Source organism: Scyliorhinus canicula, chromosome 5 (genome assembly GCF_902713615.1).
Source record: "Scyliorhinus canicula chromosome 5, sScyCan1.1, whole genome shotgun sequence".
In the NCBI taxonomy this organism is placed as follows: domain Eukaryota; kingdom Metazoa; phylum Chordata; class Chondrichthyes; order Carcharhiniformes; family Scyliorhinidae; genus Scyliorhinus; species Scyliorhinus canicula.
Window position 1 is genome coordinate 219,057,768 of NC_052150.1, and position 23,350 is coordinate 219,081,117.

The window sequence follows — 23,350 nt, forward strand, 5'->3', positions numbered from 1 at the left end:
AGAGAAGAAGGTTAAGACGTGACTTAATAGAGGCATATAAAATGATCAGAGGGTTAGATAGGGTGGACAGCGAGAGCCTTCTCCCGCGGATGGAGGTGGCTAGCACGAGGGGACATAGCCTTAAATTGAGGGGTAATAGATATAGGACAGAGGTCAGAGGTGGGTTTTTTACGCAAAGAGTGGTGAGGCCGTGGAATGCCCTACCTACAACAGTAGTGAACTCGCCAACATTGAGGGCATTTAAAAATTTATTGGATAAGCATATGGATGATAAGGGCATAGTGTAGGTTAGATGGCCTTTAGTTTTTTTTCCATGTAAGTGCAACATCGAGGGCCGAAGGGCCTGTACTGCGCTGTATCGTTCTATGTTCTAAGAGTAGGAATGTGGTGCGGAAGGGGGTAGAGATGAATGAGGTCTTCAAGGACTTTTACGGGGAACTGTACCGGTCGGAGCCAACGGGGGAGAGGAGGGGAATGGAGAGGTTCCTTGACGGGCTTTCTTTCCCGAAGGTGCAGGAGGAGAAAGTGGAGGGGTTGGGTGTGCCGATTGAGCTGGAGGAGCTAGTTAAGGGGATCGGGCAGATGCAGTCAGGGAAGGCACCGGGGCCGGATGGGTTCCCGGTGGAATTTTATAAAAAGTTTGTGGACCTAGTGGGCCCCTTGCTGGTGCGGACACTCAATGAAGCGTGGGAAGGGGGGACTTTGCCCCCGACGATGTCGCGGGCGCTGATCCTGTTAATTTTAAAGAGGGACAAGGACCCCCAGCAGTGTGGTTCATACAGGCCCATATCTCTCCTCAACGTGGATGCTAAGGTCCTGGCAAAAATCCATGCCACCAGGATAGAGGACTGTGTGCCAGGGGTTGTGCACGAGGACCAGACAGGTTTCGTGAAGGGAAGGCAGCTGAACACGAATGTGCGGAGATTGTTGAATGTCATCATGATGCCGGCGATTGAGGGGGAGGCAGAGATAGTGGTGGCACTGGATGCGGAGAAGGCCTTCGATAGAGTGGTGTGGGGGTACCTATGGGAGGTGTTGGGGAGGTTTGGATTTGGTGAAGGGTTCATTAGATGGGTAAGGCTGCTATATGAGGCCCCAATGGCTTGCGTGGCCACGAATAGGAGAAGCTCGGAGTACTTCCGGCTTTACCGAGGGACCAGGCAGGGTTGCCCCCTGTCCCCCTTGTTGTTTGCACTGGCAATCGAGCCGCTGGCGATGGCGATGAGGGATTCAGAGAGGTGGTGAGGCTTGGTGCGAGGTGGAGAGGAACATAGGGTGTCGTTGTATGCCGATGACCTGTTACTGTATGTGGCGGACCCGGTGGGAGGGATGCCGGGAGTGATGGAGTTGCTAGCTGAGTTTGGGACCTTTTCAGGTTATAAATTAAATTTAGGCAAGAGCGAGGTGTTTGTGGTGCACCCTGGAGACCAGGAGGAAGCAATTGGCAGGCTCCCGCTTAGGCGGGCAGGGGAGAGCTTTAGGTACCTGGGGGTGCAGGTGGCCAGGGACTGGGGGACTCTTCACAAGCATAACTTCACCAGACTTGTAGATCAGATGGTGGAGGAGTTCAAGAGGTGGGACATGCTGCCATTATCGTTGGCGGGGAGGGTACAGTCCGTCAAAATGACGGTGCTTCCGAGGTTCTTGTTCCTCTTTCAGTGCCTGCCCATCTTTATCCCCAGGGCCTTCTTTAGGAGAGTGACTAGCATTATTTTGAGCTTTGTGTGGGCACATGGGACTCCGAGAGTGAAGAGGGTGTTCCTGGAGCGAGGGAGGGATAGAGGCGGGCTGGCGCTGCCCAACCTTCTGGGGTACTATTGGGCAGCCAATGTGTCAATGGTGCGTTAATGGGTGATGGAGGGGGGGAGGGGCGGCCTGGAAAAGAATGGAGATGGCGTCATGTAGAGGTACGAGCCTGGGTGCCATGGTAACGGCACTGTTGCCGCTCTCCCCTAAGAGGTTTACCACGAGCCCGGTGGTGGCGGCGACCCTAAGAGTCTGGGGACAGTGGAGACCGCATCGGGGGGAAACAGGGGGCTCGATGGAGGCTCCACTGAGTGGCAACCATCGGTTCATCCCGGGGAACAAGGATGGGGGATTTAGGGGGTGGCAGAGGGCGGGCATCAGCAAATTGAGGGACCTGTTTATTGGCGGGAGGTTTGCGGGCCTGGGGAACTGGAAGATAAAGTTGGCCTTCCCCAAGGGAACATGTTCAGATACTTGCAGGTAAAGGCGTTTGCTAGGCGACAGGTAGAGGGATTCCCTCTGCTGCCGTCACGGGGGACGATGGACAGAGTGCTTTCGGGGGTGTGGGTCGGAGAGGGGAAGGTGTCTGACATCTATAAGGTAATGCAGGAGGTGGAGGAGTCGTCAGTGGAGGAGCTGAAGGCTAAATGGGAGGAGGAACTTGGGGAGCAGATAGAGGACGGGACTTGGGCGGATGCCTTGGAGAGAGTCAACTCTTCCTCCTCATGTGCGAGGCTTAGTCTCATCCAATTTAAGGTGCTGCACCGGGCCCACATGTCCGGGTCTAGGATGAGTAGGTTCTTTGGGGGTGAGGACAGGTGCACCAGATGTTCAGGGAGTCCAGCGAACCACGCCCATATGTTCTGGGCATGCCCAGCACTGGAAGAATTCTGGAAGGGGGTGGCGGGGACGGTGTCGAGGGTGGTTGGATCCAGGGTCAAACCAGATTGGGGACTCCTCTTCGAAACCCCCATTTAAAAAAAATAATTTATGGGATTTGTGCGTCTGTGGCTAGGCCAGCATTTATTGCCTATACCTAGTTTCCCTTCAGAAGGTGGTGGTGAGCTGACTTCTTGAACTGCTCCAGTCCTTGAGGTGCCATTAGAGAGGGGGTTCGAGGATGTCACCCCAGCGACAGTGAAGGAACGGCGGAGGTGGTGAGTGCCTTGGAGGGGCGCCTCCAGGTGGTGGCGTTCCCAGGTATCTGCTGCTTGTGTCCTTGTAGAAGGTAGTGGTCGTGGGTTTGGACATTGCCCAGGTATTTGCCCATCGAGTGTAGTTAGCTGTAATCTTTGATTCCAAACCCTCTTCAAGCTTATTGAAGTTGACTTTCCTCCAGTTGAACATTGCCGACACTTCCCACTGTCTGCGCGCACACAGGGATGGCAATGCCATTGGCGCTTCGCCCATCCCTTCATCCACAAGGCTACCCATTTTTAAATATGGGGTGGAGATGCCAGCGTTGGGGTGGGGTGGGCACAGTAAGAAGTCTTCCAGCACCAGGTTAAAGTCCAACAGGTTTGTTTCGCATCACTAGCTTTCAGAGCGCAGCTCCTTCCTCTGGTGAATGAAGAGGTGGGTTCCAGAAATAAATCTACAAAGTCAAAGATGCAAGATGATACTTTGAATGTGAGTCTTTGCAGGTAATTAAGTCTTTACCGGTCCAGATGGAGGTCCAGTGCTCCCCATCTGGACCTGTAAAGACTTAATTACCTGCAAAGTCTCACATTCAAAGTAAGTCCTTACAGGTCCAGAAGGGGAGCACTGGACCTCCATCTGGACGTGTAAAGAACTTGCAAAGACTCGCATCATCTTGCATCATTGACTTTGTCTATATATGTTTGTGGAACCCACTTCTTCATTTTTAAATATCCCTCTAAGCATTGGTGCGCATGCTCTATTCCCAGAGCCAACGTGGGGAGAGGGGCGGGGCTGATGTAATCTCGCGAGAGCGCCCGGGTCACGTGCCTCCATCCGCCTCCCGCTGACCAAGGGGGGGACGGCGGCCATGTTTGTTTTCCTCCGGTCGCCAAAGAAAGGAAGCCAGGACAGCAGACACTGACGGTCGAGACCCACCATTGAAGGATTCAGCACAAACATACCAACCATCGCATCGGAAGGAGCTGTGGGCCCGGGGCCTGTTTCATTTGGCTCGGGCGGCTGCGGAACGCCCGCGGAGGGAGCGGGACGGTTGGAGGGCGGCAGGACGGAAACTACAAAGCCCGGCATGCCGCGCGGCTGGCGGCGCATGCGCGCGGTTCCTGCGCCGCACTGCCCATGCGCGAGCCCGATGGCCCATCAATAAGGAGAGAAAGGTGAGGTTTTTGCAAGGAGAGCACCATTCACACTGCCCGCCCACTCAAACTGGGCAGGCTAACTCTGCTAGGGTGTGTGAACTAACTGGCATTCATCCAGCGAGCCCCCTCCCCACCACAGGTTCAGCCTGTCCCAATCCCCCCCCACCCCCACAGACACATCCTGTCCCTCTCCCCCCGCACAGTCTCAGCCTGCCCCCCCCCCCACAGTCTCAGCCTGCCCCCCCCCGTCTCAGCCTGCCCCCCCCACCAGTCTCAGCCTGCCCCCCCCACCAGTCTCAGCCTGCCCCCCCCCCACAGTCTCAGCCTGTCTCCCCCCCCCCCACAGTCTCAGCCTGCCCCCCCCCACAGTCTCAGCCTGCCCCCCCCCACAGTCTCAGCCTGCCCCCCCCCCCACAGTCTCAGCCTGCCCCCCCCCACAGTCTCAGCCTGCCCCCCGCACAGTCTCAGCCTGCCCCCGCCCCACAGTCTCAGCCTGCCCCCCCCACAGTCTCAGCCTGCCCACCCCCCACAGTCTCAGCCTGCCCCCCCCCACAGTCTCAGCCTGCCCCCCCCCACAGTCTCAGCCTGCCCCCCCCCCACAGTCTCAGCCTGCCCCCCGCACAGTCTCAGCCTGCCCCCCCCACAGTCTCAGCCTGCCCTCCCCCCCACAGTCTCAGCCTGCCCCCCCCACAGTCTCAGCCTGCCCCCCCACAGTCTCAGCCTGCCCCCCCCCACAGTCTCAGCCTGCCCCCCCCCACAGTCTCAGCCTGCCCCCCCCACAGTCTCAGCCTGCCCCCCCCCACAGTCTCAGCCTGCCCCCCCCCCACAGTCTCAGCCTGCCCCCCCCCACAGTCTCAGCCTGCCCCCCCCACAGTCTCAGCCTGCCCCCCCCCCACAGTCTCAGCCTGCCCCCCCCCACAGTCTCAGCCTGCCCCCCCCACAGTCTCAGCCTGCCCCCCCCCCCCACAGTCTCAGCCTGCCCCCCCCCACAGTCTCAGCCTGCCCCCCCCACAGTCTCAGCCTGCCCCCCCCACAGTCTCAGCCTGCCCCCCCCCACAGTCTCAGCCTGCCCCCCCCCCACAGTCTCAGCCTGCCCCCCCCCACAGTCTCAGCCCCCCCACAGTCTCAGCCCCCCCCAGTCTCAGCCCCCCCCAGTCTCAGCCCCCCCCAGTCTCAGCCCCCCCCAGTCTCAGCCCCCCCCAGTCTCAGCCCCCCCAGTCTCAGCCCCCCCAGTCTCAGCCCCCCCAGTCTCAGCCCCCACAGTCTCAGCCCCCACAGTCTCAGCCCCCACAGTCTCAGCACCCACAGTCTCAGCACCCCCAGTCTCAGCACCCACAGTCTCAGCACCCACAGTCTCAGCACCCACAGTCTCAGCACCCACAGTCACAGCACCCACAGTCACAGCCTGCCCCCCCCCCACAGTCTCAGCCTGCCCCCCCCACAGTCTCAGCCTGCCCCCCCCCCCAGTCTCAGCCCCCCCAGTCTCAGCCCCCCCAGTCTCAGCCCCCACAGTCTCAGCCCCCACAGTCTCAGCCCCCACAGTCACAGCCTGCCCCCCCCCCACAGTCACAGCCTGCCCCCCCCCCCACAATCTCAGCCTGCCCCCCCACAGTCTCAGCCTGCCCCCCCACAGTCCTCAGCCTGCCCCCCCACAGTCTCAAGCCTGCCCCCCCCCCAGTCTCAGCCTGCCCCCCCCACAGTCTCAGCCTTCCCCCCCCCAAGTCTCAGCCTGCCCCCCCACAGTCTCAGCCTGCCCCCCCCCCAGTCTCAGCCCCCCCAGTCTCAGCCCCCCCAGTCTCAGCCCCCCAGTCTCAGCCCCCCCAGTCTCAGCCCCCCCAGTCTCAGCCCCCCAGTCTCATCCCCCCCCAGTCTCAGCCCCCCCCAGTCTCAGCCCCCCCCAGTCTCAGCCCCCCCAGTCTCAGCCCCCCCCAGTCTCAGCCCCCCCCAGTCTCAGCCCCCCCCAGTCTCAGCCCCCCCCAGTCTCAGCCCCCCCCAGTCTCAGCCCCCCCCCAGTCTCAGCCCCCCCCAGTCTCAGCCCCCCCAGTCTCAGCCCCCCCCAGTCTCAGCCCCCCCCATCTCAGCCCCCCCCAGTCTCAGCCCCCCCCAGTCTCAGCCCCCCCAGTCTCAGCCCCCCCCAGTCTCAGCCCCCCCCAGTCTCAGCCCCCCCCAGTCTCAGCCCCCCCCCCAGTCCCAGCCCCCCCCCAGTCCTCAGCCCCCCCCAGTCTCTGCCCCCCCCCCACAGTCTCAGCCTGCCCCCCCCACAGTCTCAGCCTGCCCCCCCCACAGTCTCAGCCTGCCCCCCCCCACAGTCTCAGCCTGCCCCCCCCAGTCTCAGCCCCCCCAGTCTCAGCCCCCCCCAGTCTCAGCCCCCCCCAGTCTCAGCCCCCCCCAGTCTCAGCCCCCCCCAGTCTCAGCCCCCCCCAGTCTCAGCCCCCCCAGTCTCAGCCCCCCCAGTCTCAGCCCCCCCAGTCTCAGCCCCCCCAGTCTCAGCCCCCCCAGTCTCAGCCCCCCCAGTCCTCAGCCCCCCCAGTCTCAGCCCCCCCAGTCTCAGCCCCCCCATCTCAGCCCCCCCAGTCTCAGCCCCCCCAGTCTCAGCCCCCCCAGTCTCAGCCCCCCCAGTCTCAGCCCCCCCAGTCTCAGCCCCCCCAGTCTCAGCCCCCCCAGTCTCAGCCCCCCCAGTCTCAGCCCCCCCAGTCCTCAGCCCCCCCAGTCTCAGCCCCCCAGTCTCAGCCCCCCCAGTCTCAGCCCCCCCAGTCTCAGCCCCCCCAGTCTCAGCCCCCCCAGTCTCAGCCCCCCCAGTCTCAGCCCCACAGTCTCAGCCCCCACAGTCTCAGCCCCCACAGTCTCAGCCCCCCAGTCTCAGCCCCCACAGTCTCAGCACCCACAGTCTCAGCACCCACAGTCTCAGCACCCACAGTCTCAGCACCCACAGTCTCAGCACCCACAGTCTCAGCACCCACAGTCACAGCCTGCCCCCCCCCCACAGTCTCAGCCTGCCCCCCCCACAGTCTCAGCCTGCCCCCCCCACAGTCTCAGCCCCCCCAGTCTCAGCCCCCCCAGTCTCAGCCCCCCCAGTCTCAGCCCCCCCAGTCTCAGCCCCCCCATGTCTCAGCCCCCACAGTCCCGCCCCCACAGTCCAGCCTGGCCCCCACCCCTCCACAGTCGCAGCCTGCCCCCCCCCCCACAATCTCAGCCTGCCCCCCACAGTCTCAGCCTGCCCCCCCCACAGTCTCAGCCTGCCCCCCCACAGTCTCAGCCTGCCCCCCCCACAGTCTCAGCCTGCCCCCCCCCACAGTCTCAGCCTTCCCCCCCCCAAAGTCTCAGCCTGCCCCCCCACAGTCTCAGCCTGCCCCCCCAGTCCTCACCCCCCCAGTCCTCAGCCCCCCCAGTCTCACCCCCCCCAGTCTCCCCCCCAGTCTCAGCCACCCCCCAGTCTCAGCCCCCCCAGTCTCAGCCCCCCCCATTCTCAGCCCCCCCAGTCTCAGCCCCCCCCAGTCTCAGGCCCCCCCCAGTCTCAGCCCCCCCCAGTCTCAGCCCCCCCCAGTCTCATCCCCCCCCAGTCTCAGCCCCCCCCCAGTCCAGTCAGCCCCCCCCCAGTCTCAGCCCCCCCACCAGTCTCAGCCCCCCCCATCTCACGCCCTCCCCCCAGGTCTCAGCCCCCCCCCAGTCTCAGACCCCCCCCAGAGAGTCTCAGGCCCCTCCCCCAGTCCTCAGCCCCTCCCCCCAGCTCCTCAGCCCCTCCCCCTCTGTCTCAGCCCCTCCCCCTCTGTCTCAGCCCCTCCCCCTCTGTCTCAGCCCCTCCCCCTCTGTCTCAGCCCCTCCCCCCCCGTCTCAGCCCCTCCCCCTCTGTCTCAGCCCCTCCCCCTCTGTCTCAGCCCCTCCCCCTCTGTCTCAGCCCCTCCCCCCCAGTCTCAGCCCCTCCCCCCCCAGTCTCAGCCCCTCCCCCCCAGTCTCCGCCCCTCCACCCCAGTCTCAGCCCCTCCCCCCCAGTCCTCCAGCCCCTCCCCCCCAGTCTCAGCCCCTCCCCCCCAGTCCTCAGCCCTCCCCCTCTGTCTCAGCCCATCCCCCCCTGTCTCAGCCCCTCCCCCTCTGTCTCACACCCCTCCCCCCCAGTCTCAGCCCCTCCCCCCCGTCTCAGCCCCCTCCCCCCCAGTCTCAGCCCCTCCCCCCCAGTCTCAGCCCCTCCCCCCCAGTCTCAAGCCCCTCCCCCCCAGTCTCAGCCCCTCCCCCCAGTCTCAGCCCCTCCCCCCAGTCTCAGCCCCTCCCCCCAGTCTCAGCCCCTCCCCCCAGTCTCAGCCCCTCCCCCCAGTCTCAGCCCCTCCCCCCAGTCTCAGCCCCTCCCCCAGGCTCAGCCCCTCCCCCCAGGCTCAGCCCCTCCCCCCAGTCTCAGCCCCTCCCCCCAGTCTCAGCCCCTCCCCCCAGTCTCAGCCCCCCCCCCCAGTCTCAGCCCCTCCCCCCAGTCTCAGCCCCTCCCCCCAGTCTCAGCCCCTCCCCCCAGTCTCAGCCCCTCCCCCCAGTCTCAGCCCCTCCCCCCCAGTCTCAGCCCCTCCCCCCAGTCTCAGCCCCTCCCCCCAGTCTCAGCCCCTCCCCCCAGTCTCAGCTCCTCCCCCCAGTCTCAGCCCCTCCCCCCAGTCTCAGCCCCTCCCCCCAGTCTCAGCCCCTCCCCCCAGTCTCAGCCCCTCCCCCCAGTCTCAGCCCCTCCCCCCCAGTCTCAGCCCCTCCCTCCCAGTCTCAGCCCCTCCCTCCCAGTCTCAGCCCCTCCCTCCCAGTCTCAGCCCCTCCCTCCCAGTCTCAGCCCCCCCCCCCCCCCCCCCCCCCCCCCCCCCCACCCCCAGTCTCAACCAGTCCCAATGAGTTCCCTGAAGCAGCTTGGAAGTGGAGTCACTGTTACAGGCAATGTGACCGCATCCTCTTGCACCACCAGCTGCATTGTGATAATACACGGGTAATCTGCTTTAGTATTGTCGGCCAGGGATAAATATTGGTTTGTGCGTAAACGGCATGGTGAAAAGCACTGCTGCCTCAGCCTCAGGGATCGGGTTCGGTTATGGCCTCGGATGACTGTCTGTGTGGAGTCTGCACGTTCTCCCCGTGTCTGTGTGGGTTTCCTCCAGGTTCTCTGATTTCCTCCCACGTGTGCACGTGAAATGAGGCTAAATTGCCCCTTTGTATCCAATGGTTATATGGGGTTATGGGGATAGGCGTGGGAATGGGCCTAGGTAGAGTGCTCTTTCTGAGGGTTGGTGCAGACTTGATGGGCCGAATTGGCGTCTCTGCACTGTAGCAATTCTATGAATTGGTGACTGCGTTTCCTTTGTTACAACAGTGACTGCGCTCACAAGTTTCTGCTGTGCTGTAAAGCGTTTTTGAATGACATGAGATTGTGGAAGACGTTATGGAAATGCAAGTCTTCCTGAGATTCTGTAACAGCTCATCTGAAAACAGCACCACTGACGGTTGTAGCACTCCGTCAGCACAGCACTGGAGCGTCAGCTGAGATTTTATACTTGCAGTCCTTCCCCCAGAGACTCGAGCACAAATCTGGGCTGACATTCCAGTGCAACACGTCACTTTACTACCTCCGAGACACATTGTGCAGTTGATACAGTATTGACTCCAGATAGGACTGATATAGTGTGATTTTCAATGGTTTTGTGTAGAGGCATCGGGCCTGAAACCTTTACAAAGAACAGCACAAGAACAGGCCCTCCAAGCCCCTGCCGACCATGCTGCCCGTCTAAACTTAAAATCTTCTACACTTCCAGGGTCCGAATCCCTCTGGTCCCATCCTATTCATGTATTTGCCAAGATGCCCCTTGAACGTCACTAAAGAACAAAGAAAAGTGCAGCACAAGCACCTTTTAAAAGGCTAAAGCAGAGAATTTCCTCTTAAAAGCTGCTGTTCTGATCAAAGGAGCAGAGCTCAAGGGGCGAGGCGTGTTTGGGAGGGCGTTCTTCATGTTTGTCACATATCAATTGCAAGTTTTCATGATCTGCTTATGAAAACTTCATGTGAAGCTTCTTGTTCTGATGAGTATATCTCGAAAGTAACTGTCGATCTGTTGCTCGGTACTAGCAGTGCCCCCCCCCCAAGGGTCTGAGGGGGGCATGCAAGATGTAGAAAATTATGAGGGCATCGACAGCGTAGACAGGAAGAAACTTTCCCCCTTGTTAGAGGGATCAATGACCAGATTTAAAGTAAGGGGGAGGGGGTGTGAGGAAAAACGTTTTCACCCAGAGGGTGGTGGGAGTCTGGAACTTGCTGCCTGAAAGGGTGGTGGAGGCAGAGACCCTCGTAGCATTTAAGAAGTATTTAGATGTGCACTTACGTTGCCAAGGCAATGGGCCAATGCTGGAAAATGGGATTTCGCAGGGTATGTCAATGAGAACAACTGGATATAATATATTTGGATATTCAAATATAAGGTACCACACAAAAGGTGGCAGCACCAGGTAAATTGCTCATGAAGCTGGCGGTGAAGCATTAACATCGATTGAAGGTTGGTTAAAGGCCAGAAAACAGAAAAGGAGTAAACATTTTTCGAGCTGGCAGGCTGTTACCAATAAGATCCATTGCTGGAGTCTCAGTCTCAGGCATTTATAATCTATATTGATGGCTTAGATGGAGGGAATGAGTGGAATGTATCCAAGTTTCTGTTGATTCAAAGCTTTTTGGGAAAGTGAGGAGGACGCAACATGTCTTCAACTAGTGGTTAGCACTGCTGCCTCACAGCGCCAGGGGCCCCGAGTACAATTCCGGACTTGGGTGACTGCCTGTGTGGAGTCAACATTTTCACCCCGTGTCCTCCGGGTGCTCCGGTTTCCTCCCACGGTCCAAAGATGTGCAGATTAGGTGGATTGGCCATTCTAAACATTACCCCTTAGTGCCCAGAGATGTGCAGATTAGGTGGATTGGCCATTCTAAACATTACCCCTTAGTGCCCAGAGATGTGCAGATTAGGTTATAGGGATTGAATCATAGAATTTGCAATGCAGAAGGAGGCCATTCGGCCCATCGAGTCTGCACCAGCCCTCTGAAAGAGCACCCTACTCAAGCCTCCACCCTATCCCCATAATCCAGTAACCCCACTTACATTTTTGGACAAGGGATAGGGCGGGATGGGCAGGGCAGGGCAGTGGTTCTGGGTAGGGTGCTTCTTCAGAGGGTCGGGCAGAATTGATGGGCCGAATGGCCTCCTCTACACCGTAGGGACACTGTGATGTGTTGGGCGAAATTTTTAGACTCGACACTGGCGGGCGAGATGGGAAAATTTGGACGTTGACGTTTAACTGCGTCGATGCTCGTTGGGGGTCGGAAAATCCTGCCCGTCCTTTCGATCTGTTTACCGTGAGATATGCTGAGCAAGAAGGAGGCGGGTGGAGTTTATTGTGGGGAAATGTGAGGGCATTTAATTTGTTTGGAAAAATAGAAGATTTTTCAAATGGCGAGAAGCTGTTCAATGTAATGTTCACAGGGATTTGGGAATCCTTGGATATGAAACACGGAACGTTACCATGCAGATACTCCAAACAATAGGAAGGTAAATGGTACATGGTCTTTAATGCAAGAATGTTGGAGTATAACAGTAAGGAAGTCCTGCTTCAGTTGTGGAGAGCTTTGATGGGACAGCACGGTAGCATAGTGGTTAGCACTATGGCTTCACAGCACCAGGGTCCCAGGTTTGATTCCCGCTTGGGTCACTGTCTGCGCGGAGTCTGCGCGTTCTCCCCGTGCCTGCGTGGGTTTCCTCCGGGCGCTCCGGTTTCCTCCCACTGTCCAAAGATGTGCAGGTCAGATGGATTGGCCATGAGGATCTTCCTGGAGATCCTCTCCACTTTGAGCCGGCAGTTTGCGGTGTCGATGGTACCCATGATGTGGAGATGCCGGCGTTGGACTGGGGTGAGCACAGTAAGAAGTCTTACAACACCAAGTTAAAGTCCAACAGGTTTGTTTCAAACACGAGCTTTCGGAGCGCAGCTCCTTCTTAGGCGACTGGAGAGGAATGATCCAGAAACATTTATATAGACAAAGTCAGCGATGCCGGACAATGCTTGGAATGAAACTTAATGTCAGTGTCTATATGCGCGATCTTCCTGGAGATCCTCTCCACTTTGAGCCGGCCGTTTGCGGTGTCGATGGTACCCATGATGTGGAGATGCCGGCGTTGAACTAGAGGCAGCCATTTACATTTAACAGCAATGCCCAAATCCATCCAGTGTACAGTGAAACAGGTACCTCCGTTTGTATTACAGTATTTCCTTCAGAGTCAGGGTTAAAGTGATTGACAGAAGTGCAATAGAAAAATATTCTTCAATTCAAGGTTGTGCAAAGGTCAACTTTGGCAGATTAAGATAAGAATTTGCTGCTAAATAAAATACAGTAAGAAGTCTTACAACACCAGGTTAAAGTCCTCCGAGCAGTGCTCCGAAAGCTAGTGTTTGAAACAAACCTGTTGGACTTTAACCTGGTGTTGTAAGACTTCTTACTGTGCTCACCCCAGTCCAACGCCGGCATCTCCACATTGTGACAATAAGTGATTATTATTGTACTCTAATGATAGAATCCCTACAATGCAGAAGGAGGGCCAATCTCCCTGATTAATGTAGACGCCAAGCTCCTGGCAAAGGTACTGGCGGGTAGAATGGAGGACTGTGTACCGGAGGTGATTGGGGAGGATCAAACGGGGTTCGTGAAAGGTAGGTAGCTGCCGGCCAATCTGAGGAGATTGCTCAATGTGATAATGATGCCCCCGGCGGGTAGAGAGGTGGAGGTAGTGGTGGCAATGGACGCCGAGAAGGCCTTTGACCGGGTGGAGTGGGACTATCTATGGGAGGTGCTCGGACGGTTTGGGTTCGGGGAGGGATTGGTGGATTGGATCAAATTATTATATCAGGCCCCAAGGGCCAGCGTCAGGACCAACAGAGAAGTGTCGGAGTACTTTAGGTTGTACCGAGGGACCAGACAGGGCTGCCCGCTCTCCCCGCTGCGGTTTGCGCTGGCCATAGAGCCGCTGGCGATTGCGCTGAGAGCCGCAGAGGGTTGGAAGGGGATGGTGAGGGGCGGGGTTGAACACAGGGTTTCTCTTTATGCAGACGACCTGCTCCTGTACGTGTCGGACCCAGTGGCCGGGATGGGAACTATACTGGGAATGCTGAGGGAGTTCGGCCAGTTCTCAGGATACAAATTAAACACGGTCAAGAGTGAAATGTTTGTGGTCCAGGCAAGGGGCCAGGAGAACAGATTGAGAGGGCTACCGTTTAGGCTAGTTGAGGAAAATTTCCGGTATTTGGGAATCCAGGTGGCACGAGACTGGGGCAGGCTGCATAAGTTAAATTTGGCCAGGGTGGTGGAGCAACTGAAGGGAGAGTTTCGGAGATGGGATGCACTCCCGCTGTCGCTGGCAGGGAGGGTGCAGACTGTAAAGATGACAATCCTCCCTCGATTTTTGTTTATTTTTCAGTGCCTCCCGATCTTTATCCCACAGTCCTTGTTCAAAAGAGTTAACGGGCTGATCATGAGCTTTGTCTGGGCGGGAAAGTCTCTGCGGGTGAAGAAGGCGATGTTGGAGAGGAACCGCAGCGAGGGAGGGCTGGCTTTGCCGAGTCTGGTCAATTATTACTGGGCGGCCAACATCGCTATGATAAGGAAGTGGATGGTGGGTACGGGGTCTATTTGGGAGCGGGTGGAGGTGGCTTCGTGCAGGGGCTCCAGCTTGGAAGCCCTGGTCACGGCTCCTCTACCGCTGCCGCCGGCCAAGTACACCACCAGCCCGGTAGTGGTGGCCACCCTGCGCATATGGGGCCAGTGGAGGAGGCATGTGGGGGAGATGGGGGCGTCTGTCTGGGCGCCAATCTGCGACAACCATCGGTTTGCCCCCGGCAGTATGGATGGGGAGTTCCGAGTATGGCGGCGAGCAGGGGCGGGAAGGGTGGGTGATATGTTCCTGGAAGGGAGCTTCGCGAGTTTGAGGAGCTTGGAGGAGAAATTTGGGTTGGTAAGGGGAAATGATTTTAGATACCTACAGTTGCGGGACTTTGTTCGTAGCCAGGTCCCATCTTTCCCACACCTCCCGCCAATGGGGATCCTCGACAGAATAGTCTCTAGGAGGGAAGAAGGGGAGGGCAGAGTCTCGGGTATATATAAGTTGTTCATGAGGGAGGAAGGGTCCCAGACACAGGAACTGAAACTTAAATGGGAGGAGGAGCTAGGCGGGGAAATGGCGGATGGGCTGTGGGCAGAGGCCCTGAGTAGGGTAAATTCGACCGCGACATGTGCTAGGCTCGGGCTGATCCAATTTAAGGTCGTTCACCGGGCCCATATGACGGTGGCTCGGATGAGCAAATTTTTCGGGATAGAGGACAAATGCGCTAGGTGCGCGGGAGGGCCAGCGAACCATGTTCACATGTTTTGGGCATGCCCTAAGCTGAGGGGGTACTGGGAGGGATTTGCGGGGGTCATGTCCCAGGTGCTAAAAACAAGGGTGGTGATGGGTCCAGGGGTGGCAATTTTTGGGGTTTCGGAAACCCGGGCGTCCAGGGGGAGAAATAGGCCGATGTGTTGGCCTTTGCTTCCCTGATAGCCCGGCGACGAATATTATTGGCGTGGAGGGACTCAAAGCCCCCGAAGACTGAGTGGTGGCTTGCGGACATGTCGAGTTTCCTGGGGATGGAAAAAATTAAGTTCGCCTTGAGGGGATCTGTCCAGGGGTTCACCCGGAGGTGGCAACCATTTATTGACTTCTTTGCGGGAGAGTGAGCGTCAGCAGGGGGTGGGGGGAGGGGGGGGGGTGGGGTAGAGTAGAGTAGGAGGGAAAATATGGCGGTAGTACCGGTGGGAGGGGAGCGGGCTTGTGCAATATGTTACGATGGAAGTATTGAAAGTACGTGGATGTTTGCACATTTTTGCCTTTTTTGCTTCCTTTCTGATGATGTCTGTAACTGTTTATAAAGCCAAAAACTACCTCAATAAAATTGTTTATTTAAAAAGAAATGCAGAAGGAGGGCATTCGGCCCACCGGGTCTGCACCGACCTTCCAAAAGAGCACCCTACATCTGCCCATTCCCCCAGCCTATCCCTGAAACCTCACCTAACCTTTGGACACTAACGGCCAATTAAACGTGGCCACTCCACCTAACCTGCACATCTTTGGACTGTGGGAGGAAACCGGAGCACCCGGGGGGGGAACCAACGCAGACGCTGGGAGAACGTACAAATTTCATACAGACAGTCACCCAAGCCTGGAATCGAACTCATTTCCGCAATGCTGCAAGGCAGCGTTGCTAACCATTGTGCCTCCGTGCTTCCCTTTGCAATAAATCCTTTTCAATAAATGCTAACACGCCATTGACGTTCTTTTTTTTAAAAAAAATAATTTTTATTGGAATTTTTTACAGAAAATATAAAACATAACGACAAACAATGAAATGCAACAAAATAACCCATAATAACTGTAACACCCCCCAGACCGTATCGACGCATGTATCACATCCCCCCCACCCCCCCAACCCCAATGAACAACAAAAGAACTTAAAAATAAATTAAAATTAAATAAACAAACATAGTCATCGTCCCCCCCCCCCCCGGGTTGCTGCTGCTACTGTCCCCGTACCCTATCGTTGAGCCAGAAAGTCGAGGAAAGGTTGCCACCGCCTAAAGAACCCTTGTACCGACCCTCTCAGGGCGAATTTGACCTTCTCTAGCTTAATGAAACCCGCCATGTTATTGATCCAGGTCTCCACGCTTGGGGGCCTCGCATCCTTCCATTGTAGCAAGATCCTTCGCCGGGCTACTAGGGACGCAAAGGCCAGCACACCGGCCTCTTTCGCCTCCTGCACTCCTGGCTCCACCCCACCCCAAAAATCACGAGTCCCCATCCTGGCTTGACCCTGGATCCCACCACCCTCGACACCGTCCTCGCCACCCCCTTCCAGAACTCCTCCAGTGTCGGGCATGCCCAGAACATATGGGCATGGTTCGCTGGACTCCCCGAACACCTGACACACCTGTCTTCATCCCAAAGAACCTACTCATCCTCGTCCCAGTCATGTGGGCCCGGTGCAGCACCTTGAATTGGATGAGGCTAAGCCACGCACACGAGGAGGAAGAATTAACCCTCTCCAGGGCATCAGCCCATGTCCCGTCTTCGATCTGTTCCCCCAGTTCCCCCTCCCACTTAGCTTTCAGCTCCTCTACTGACGCCTCCTCCGCCTCCTGCATAACCTTGTAGATATCAGATACCTTCCCCTCCCCAACCCAGACCCCCGAAAGCACCCTGTCACTCACCCCCCTCGCGGGAAGCGAAGGGAATCCTTCCACCTGCCGTCTAGCAAATGCCTTTACCTGCAGATACCTGAACATGTTTCCCGGGGGGAGCCCAAATTTCTCCTCCAACTCCCCCAGGCTCGCAAACCTCCCATCAATAAACAGGTCCCTCAGCTGTCTGATGCCCGCTCTGTGCCAACCCTGAAATCCCCCATCAATGTTCCCTGGGACGAACCTATGGTTCCCCCTTAACGGAGCCTCCATCGAGTCCCCCACTTCTCCCCTATGTCGCCTCCACTGCCCCCAAATCTTGAGGGTAGCCACCACCACCGGACTTGTGGTATACCTCGTAGGAGGGAGCGGCCACGGCGCCGTTACCAGGGCCCCCAGGCTTGTATCTCCACAGGACGCCCTCTCCATCCGTTTCCATGCTGCCCCCTCCCCCTCCATTACCCACTTGCGCACCATCGACACATTGGCCGCCCAATAATACCCCGAGAGATTGGGTAACGCCAGCCCCCCCCCATCTCTACCCCGCTCCAAGAAGACCCTCTTCACCCTCGGGGTCCCATGCGCCCAAACAAAGCTCATGATGCTGCTGGTCACCCTTCTAAAAACGGCCCTAGGGATAAAGATGGGCAAACACTGAAAAAGGAACAAGAACCTCGGGAGAACCGTCATTTTGATGGACTGCACTCTACCCGCCAACGATAGCGGCACCATGTCCCACCTTTTAAATTCCTCCTCCATCTGCTCCACCAGCCTGGTAAAATTAAGCTTGTGGAGAGTCCCCAACTCCTGGCCACCTGCATCTGAAACTCTTCACTGCCCTCTTAAATGGGAGTCTCCCAATTCCCTCCTCCTGATCACCCGGGTGTACTACAATTACCTCGCTCTTGCCTAAATTTAACTTATAGCCCAAGCAGCTTGTTGGTAGTCGCATTCAGGGAGTCCAGCAACTCAGCCTTCAGCTCCGCAAAACAGCGCAGAATAGAGGCTTGCTGTTCCTGCGCCCACTTCCACCAGTCCTCGGCCGCCATTTTGTCCTTCCCCCGCTTTTCCTGGGGAGCTGCTGCAGCTTTTTCCTTTGCCCCACTCCGGGTGAGCACCATAAATTATGGGGAATGCTCTACTAGACACCTTCCCCCACCGGGATTCGTCGAGACAGCGCCGTTTGGGGCCCTCAAATCGGCCCAAAAGTCCTTAAGTAGCGGGAGCTGCCGAACGTGCGGCTTAGCTCCACATAGCCGCAACCGGAAGTTTCCAAAGCCGGTTTTCTGACCGCTCCACTCCTAGTCCAGGCCATCCACCGGTGGAGAATCTGAGAAGGAGTGTTCCCACACGGGGAAAAGTCCAAACAGCACCACTACGAGCCCTTAAAAGAGCCCCAAAGTCCGAAAATAGCGGGAGCCACTGAACGTGCGGCTTAGCTCTGCATCACCGCTACCGGAAGTCCGTCCCCGCTTCTTCAATGGCCTTGGTGAGATCTTTTCACAGTCCTTCCCTCTGCTGCTAGAATTCAGCTTTCATAAAGGCCCTCAAGTCAGCTTGAGGCCTCTAGGCTGGCTCTTCCCCCGCCTGCATGCTTGCAGAGGCTTTTGTCTGCTTCTGCTTCAGCCCAATCTTGCACTGTTTCTGAGGGTCTGATAACCAAGAAACATTGTATTCCTGGGGGAAAGTACTCCTCGAACATTCACCTATGCCTTTTCATCAAAATTCCAACCCGTGCTACCCAAAAAAGGGCTCTTTTCTGTAACCTTGGGCAGGAGCTGCCTCTGTGTGATCACTCACTCCATGGTGCACACCGGAAGTCCGCCATTGCCTTTCCTAATTGCTTGCTGTACCTGCATGCTAACTTTTTCTGTTCCCTGTCTCTGAGAATCAACATTTCCAAGTTTCACACCTTTAAAAAAAAAATCTACCTTTCTTATACGTACAACCAAAGTGAATAGCCTCACACATGCCCACATTACACTCCATCAGCCACCTTGTTGTGCACTCATTTAACCCTCTTTGTGTCCCTTCACTGGATGCACAGTGCCCCTGTGCTATGGCAAGGGTTTGGAAGGGCCGACAATAGAGATGGCGTTCCTTGCAGGATGAAATGCTGGCTCCTGCACCCTGTGCCAGGAGGCTGCCTCTAGCCCTCGACTACCATTTGACAATAAGAGGGGACCTGCATGCAGTTGGGGTTGGCAAAGTGGCCGGCCCTTTTATTGGGCAAATTGATCAGGTGGTGTGTGGTAACCACCCCCTCGATCCAGGGGGGAGTTGGTGGTCATGTTACCAGGTTAGTAATCCAGAGGCCCAGAGTAATTCTCTGGAGACATAGGTTCAGATCTCACCATAGCAACTGGTGGAATTTTAGCCCCTTTGCTCAGTCTGTCCACCACAGCTCAGTGGGTAGCCTCCCAATCAGAAGGTTGAGGGTTCAAGTCCCACTTGAGCACCACAAGGCAGACACTCCAGTGCAGTACTGAGGGAGTGTTGCACCCATGGGTGTTCTCCATCAGATGCGATGTTAAACGGTGGCCTTGTAGGTGGGCATAAAAGATCCCCTGCAGGTCGTGTCCTCTGATAAATAAACTGAGGTTCTGGTTTAATATTCAAGTGGGTGATAAAATTGAAATGTAAACACAGCTAAAATTTTGGCCTCATGTAACATGCACCATGCTTACATTCCTAATTATTGTTAAGGTAAATACTGTGCATTACTTGGTACTGCTTGACTGATATGTAGTACCTGATATGGGATGTGTTACAAAAACAGAAAATACTGGACACTTTTTCAGCAGGTCTGACAGTATCTGTGGAGAGTGAAGGGAGCTAACTATTTGTCAAAACTGCAGAGAACTGGAAGTAAGGTCAGATTTGTACTGGATTGGATTTGTTTATTATAACGTGTACCGAGGTAGAGTGAAAAGTATTTTTCTGCGAGCAGCTCAACAGATCATTAAGTACATGGGAAGAAAAGGGAATAAAAGAAAATACATAATAGGGCAACACAACATATACAATGTAACTACATAAGCACTGGCATCGGACGAAGCATGCCAGGGGTGTAGTGTTAATGAGTTCAGTCCATAAGAGGATTGTTTAGGAGTCTGGTAACAGCGGGGAAGAAGCTGTTTTTGAGCTGTGCTGTTGTTGGGACAGTAAGAAGTCTTACAGCACCAGGTTAAAGTCCAACAGGTTTGTTTCAAACACTAGCTTTCGGAGCGCAGCTCCTTCCTCAGGTGAATGAAGAGGTATGAAGAACATACCTCTTCATTCACCTGAGGAAGGAGCAGTGCTCTGAAAGCTAGTGTTTGAAACAAACCTGTTGGACTTTAACCTGGTGTTGCAAGACTTCCTACTGTGCTCACCCCAGTCCAGCGCCGGCGTCTGTTGTTGGGAGGCATGGAACGGTGGGGCTGGGTAAGGGGACCAGCGATAGGTGGAGATTGACAAAGATGTCGTGGACAGAGAGACAAGGGGAATGTAAATGGAGTGATTAAGGCTAAGATGGGTGCTGATAGTGGCACATAAAGAGATAGAATGTGTGAATGGCAGAACAAAGGTGAGCAGTCTGTCAAGGGCAACTAGGAACAGGGATGTGTTGTGTTCCCTCGTGCAAGAATTCTTCATCTTGATGAGTTCCAATGGAAAACCTGCTTCTAATTTACATCGAATTTTCCAGCCAAAAAATGTCAAAGCAGCTGAGTTCCCAACAGAACAACTGTTCTTTTGTTGCTTTAATATGTGGGCTTTTAAACTGAGAAATCAGAATTAATGCACGTCAAAGAGACGGAAGAGTGTAATAAATGACGTTTAATTCATAATTGGCTGGAACGGGCTTCCACTTTGTGAGTTGTGGACATTTTGGCAGTGCAGGTCCAAGTCGGCTGATTGTTCTGACATCACTTTGAAACTTGCTGCAGAGCCTGCCAGTGACCTCACTAGAGTCTATCTCAAAATCGTTACAGTACGGAAGGAGGCCGCTCGGCCCATTGAGTCTGCACTGGCTCGCTGAAAGAACATTCTGCTACCGAGTCCCGCTCCCCAGCCTTATCCCCGTAACCTTGCCACTTTTTTTCTTTTCAGATAGCAATCCAATTCCCTTGTAAATACCCCTGAGAATCTTGAATAGCTGTGCCAAGTCTCCTGTTATTCTTCTTTTCTCCAAGGAAAACAGTCGCAGCCTCTCCAATCTATCCTCATAGCTCCAGTTCTTTATCATTCTTCTGAATCTCCTCTGTACTCTCTCCAATACCTTCACGCCCTTTCTCAGTGGTATGATGCCTAGAGCTGGATGCAGTGCTCCAGATGAGGCCTAACCAGATACTAATATCCTCATAATTCAACAAATTGCTAATATCTCAGTTTTAATAGCAGAACAAGGGTGTTATTAATTTCTATTGGACATTAAATTGAGAACTAAAGCTGTTGACCAGCATTCTCATTGACCTTGCATTGATGTTCTATTCCAGCAACTTAATCCACTTTTAAATTCGATGTTGCTATGGTCCTGTTGCTCTGTGCACGCTAGTTCAGTGAGGGACAAAACAGTGAGGACGATGCATTGTGCCGCAAGTTGACAATTGCGGGAAAGTGTTATTGTAGAAGAAAAGTTTTTGACATATATTGACAGCGATAAAGTAAATGAACAATTCTTCTGTGGTGACTCCCTGAGAATCCCTTTTACTCGTTAAAGTCAGCACTTCATAGGGCGGCACGGTGGCGCAGTGGTCAGCACTGCTGCCTCACGGCGCCGAGGACCCGGTTTCGATCCCAGCCCGGGTCACTGTCTGTGTGGAGCTTGCACATTCTTCCCTTGTCTCCATGGGTCTCACCCCCACAACCCAAAAAGATGCTCAGGTTAGATGGATTGGCCACATTAAATTGCCCCTTAACTGTAAAAAAAAAATAATTACAGTTTCGTCGAGTCATAGAGGTTTGCAGCATGGAAACAGATCCTTCTGCCCAACCTGCCCATACCGCCCAGATTTTACCACTAAGTTAGTCCCAATTGTCCGTATTTGGCCTATATCCCTCTAGACCCATATTTCCCATATAATTGTCTAAACGTTTTTAAAAACCCAAATTGTACCCACCTCTACTGCTGCCTCTGGCAGCTTGTACCAGACACTCACCACCCTGTGTGTGAAAAACCTGCCACTCTGGACCCTTTTGTATCTCTCCCCTCTTACCATAAACCTATGCCCTCTAGTTTTAGAGTCCCTTATCTTTGGGAAAAGATGTTGACTATCTACATTATCTTTGCCCCTCATTATTTTATAGACCTCTATAAGATCACACCTAAGCCTTCTACGCTCCAGGGAAAAAAGTCCCAATCTATCCAGCCTCTCCTTATAACTCTTTATAACTCAAACCATCAATTGCCGGTACCATTCTAGTAACTCTTTCCTGCACTCTTTCTAAACCAGAACTGTACACAGTATTCCAAGTGCCGAGGGAGGCACGGTAGCACAGTAGTTAGCACTGTTGTTTCACACTGCCAGGGACCCGGTTTCGATCCCAGCTTGGGTCGCTGTCTGTGCGGAGTCTGCACGTTGTGTCTGACTGGGTTTCTTCCGGTTTCCTCCCACAAGTCCCGAAAGACGTGCTTGTTAGGTGAATTGGACATTCTGAATTCTCCCTCTGTGTACCCGAACAGGCGCCTTAGTGTGGCGACTAGGGGCTTCTCACAGTAACTTCATTGCAGTGTTAATGTAAGTCTACTTGTGACACTATAAAGATTATTATAAGTGTGGCCTTGCAATGCATGTCATATGCCTCCTCCTTTTTGACCTGGACCTCAATATCCCAAGTCATCCAGGGTTTCCTACTTCTACCAGCCGTGTTCTTCACTCTAAAAGGAATGTGCTTACTCTGAACTCTGGTTAACACACTTTTGAAAGCCTCCCACTTACCAGCCGTCCCTTTGCCTGCCAACAGACTCTCCCATATTGGGCACTTTAAGTTATTTAAAAATTGGCACTTAATGAAAAATATAGCAATATTTACGAGAAATAAGAACAGTCACAAAGCAAAATAGATGCAAAAGATCATCACTGTTTTTGCAATAATTTGCTTTTAATGGATATGTGTGCATGTTCTTGTGAAGCCAGGTCTTCAGGTAATCTTGGAAAAGTCCCCTCAAATACAATGCTCTCAGGTTAAAGGTTTGTAAGCTAAGCTGATCTCATTAGGTAATGATCTCTGTTAACTTAAAATAATTTCTAAAAATTGCAGAGGGAGGAAACTGTTTATCTCTGGTGACGATGGACTGCGCCAGGGGTATATTTCACTTCTCTATTGAACATGGTCTGTTGAGGCCGATCTCAAGAACAAAGAAAAGTACAGCACAGGAACAGGCCCTTCGGCCCTCCAAGCCTGTGCCGACCATGCTGCCCGACTAAACTAAAATCTTCTACACTTCCGGGGTCGGTATCTCTCTATTCCCATCCTATTCATGTATTTGTCAAGACGCCCCTTAAATGTCACTATCGTCCCTGCTTCCACCACCTCCTCCAGCAGCGAGTTCCAGGCACCCACTATCCTCTGTGTAAAAAAAAAACAAACTTGCCTCGTACATCTCCTCTAAACCTTGCCCCTCGCACCTTAAACCTATGCCCCCTAGTAATTGACCCCTCTACCCTGGGGAAAAGCCCTAGACTAATGACCTCTTCTCGATTGCCACACAAGAGGTACCATCCGCTGTACGTCGACTTTGTCAAGACCTTTTAATTAGATTTCTCGTTCTTCTAAATTCGAGAGTGTATCGGACTAAACTGCTCAATCTCTCTTCAGAAGACAAACCCTATATCTCTGTAATCAATCTAGTCTAGCTCCTCTGAACAACCTCCAATACAACTACATCTCTGTTCAAATAAGGGGACCAAAACTGTGCACAGTACTCCAGGTGTGGTTTCATCAATGCTTTGTACAGTTTACCAACACTTCCCAACTGTTAAACTCTATTCCATTAGCTATAAAGGGCAAAGTTCTGTTTGCCTTCCTTAAAGTGCATAAGGAGGCCATTTGACCCACTGTAATTGTGCGG

At 54.9% G+C, this 23,350-nt stretch overlaps 1 protein-coding gene across 5 annotated transcripts in view; it reads left to right on the forward strand.

Annotated features, from left to right (window-relative positions):
* The first annotated feature begins 3,733 nt into the window (after positions 1-3,733).
* sec22c (SEC22 homolog C, vesicle trafficking protein) overlaps positions 3,734-23,350 on the forward strand; it is a 177,666-nt gene continuing 158,049 nt past the window's right edge. For 4 of the 5 annotated variants that reach the window (XM_038798549.1, XM_038798547.1, XM_038798546.1 and 1 more), the window contains exon 1: positions 3,734-4,061. The gene's annotated coding sequence lies outside the window, so the exon portion shown is untranslated. Of the gene's footprint in view, positions 4,062-8,878; positions 8,989-23,350 lie in introns of those variants that run through there. The other variant, XM_038798545.1, reaches the window with a different exon arrangement.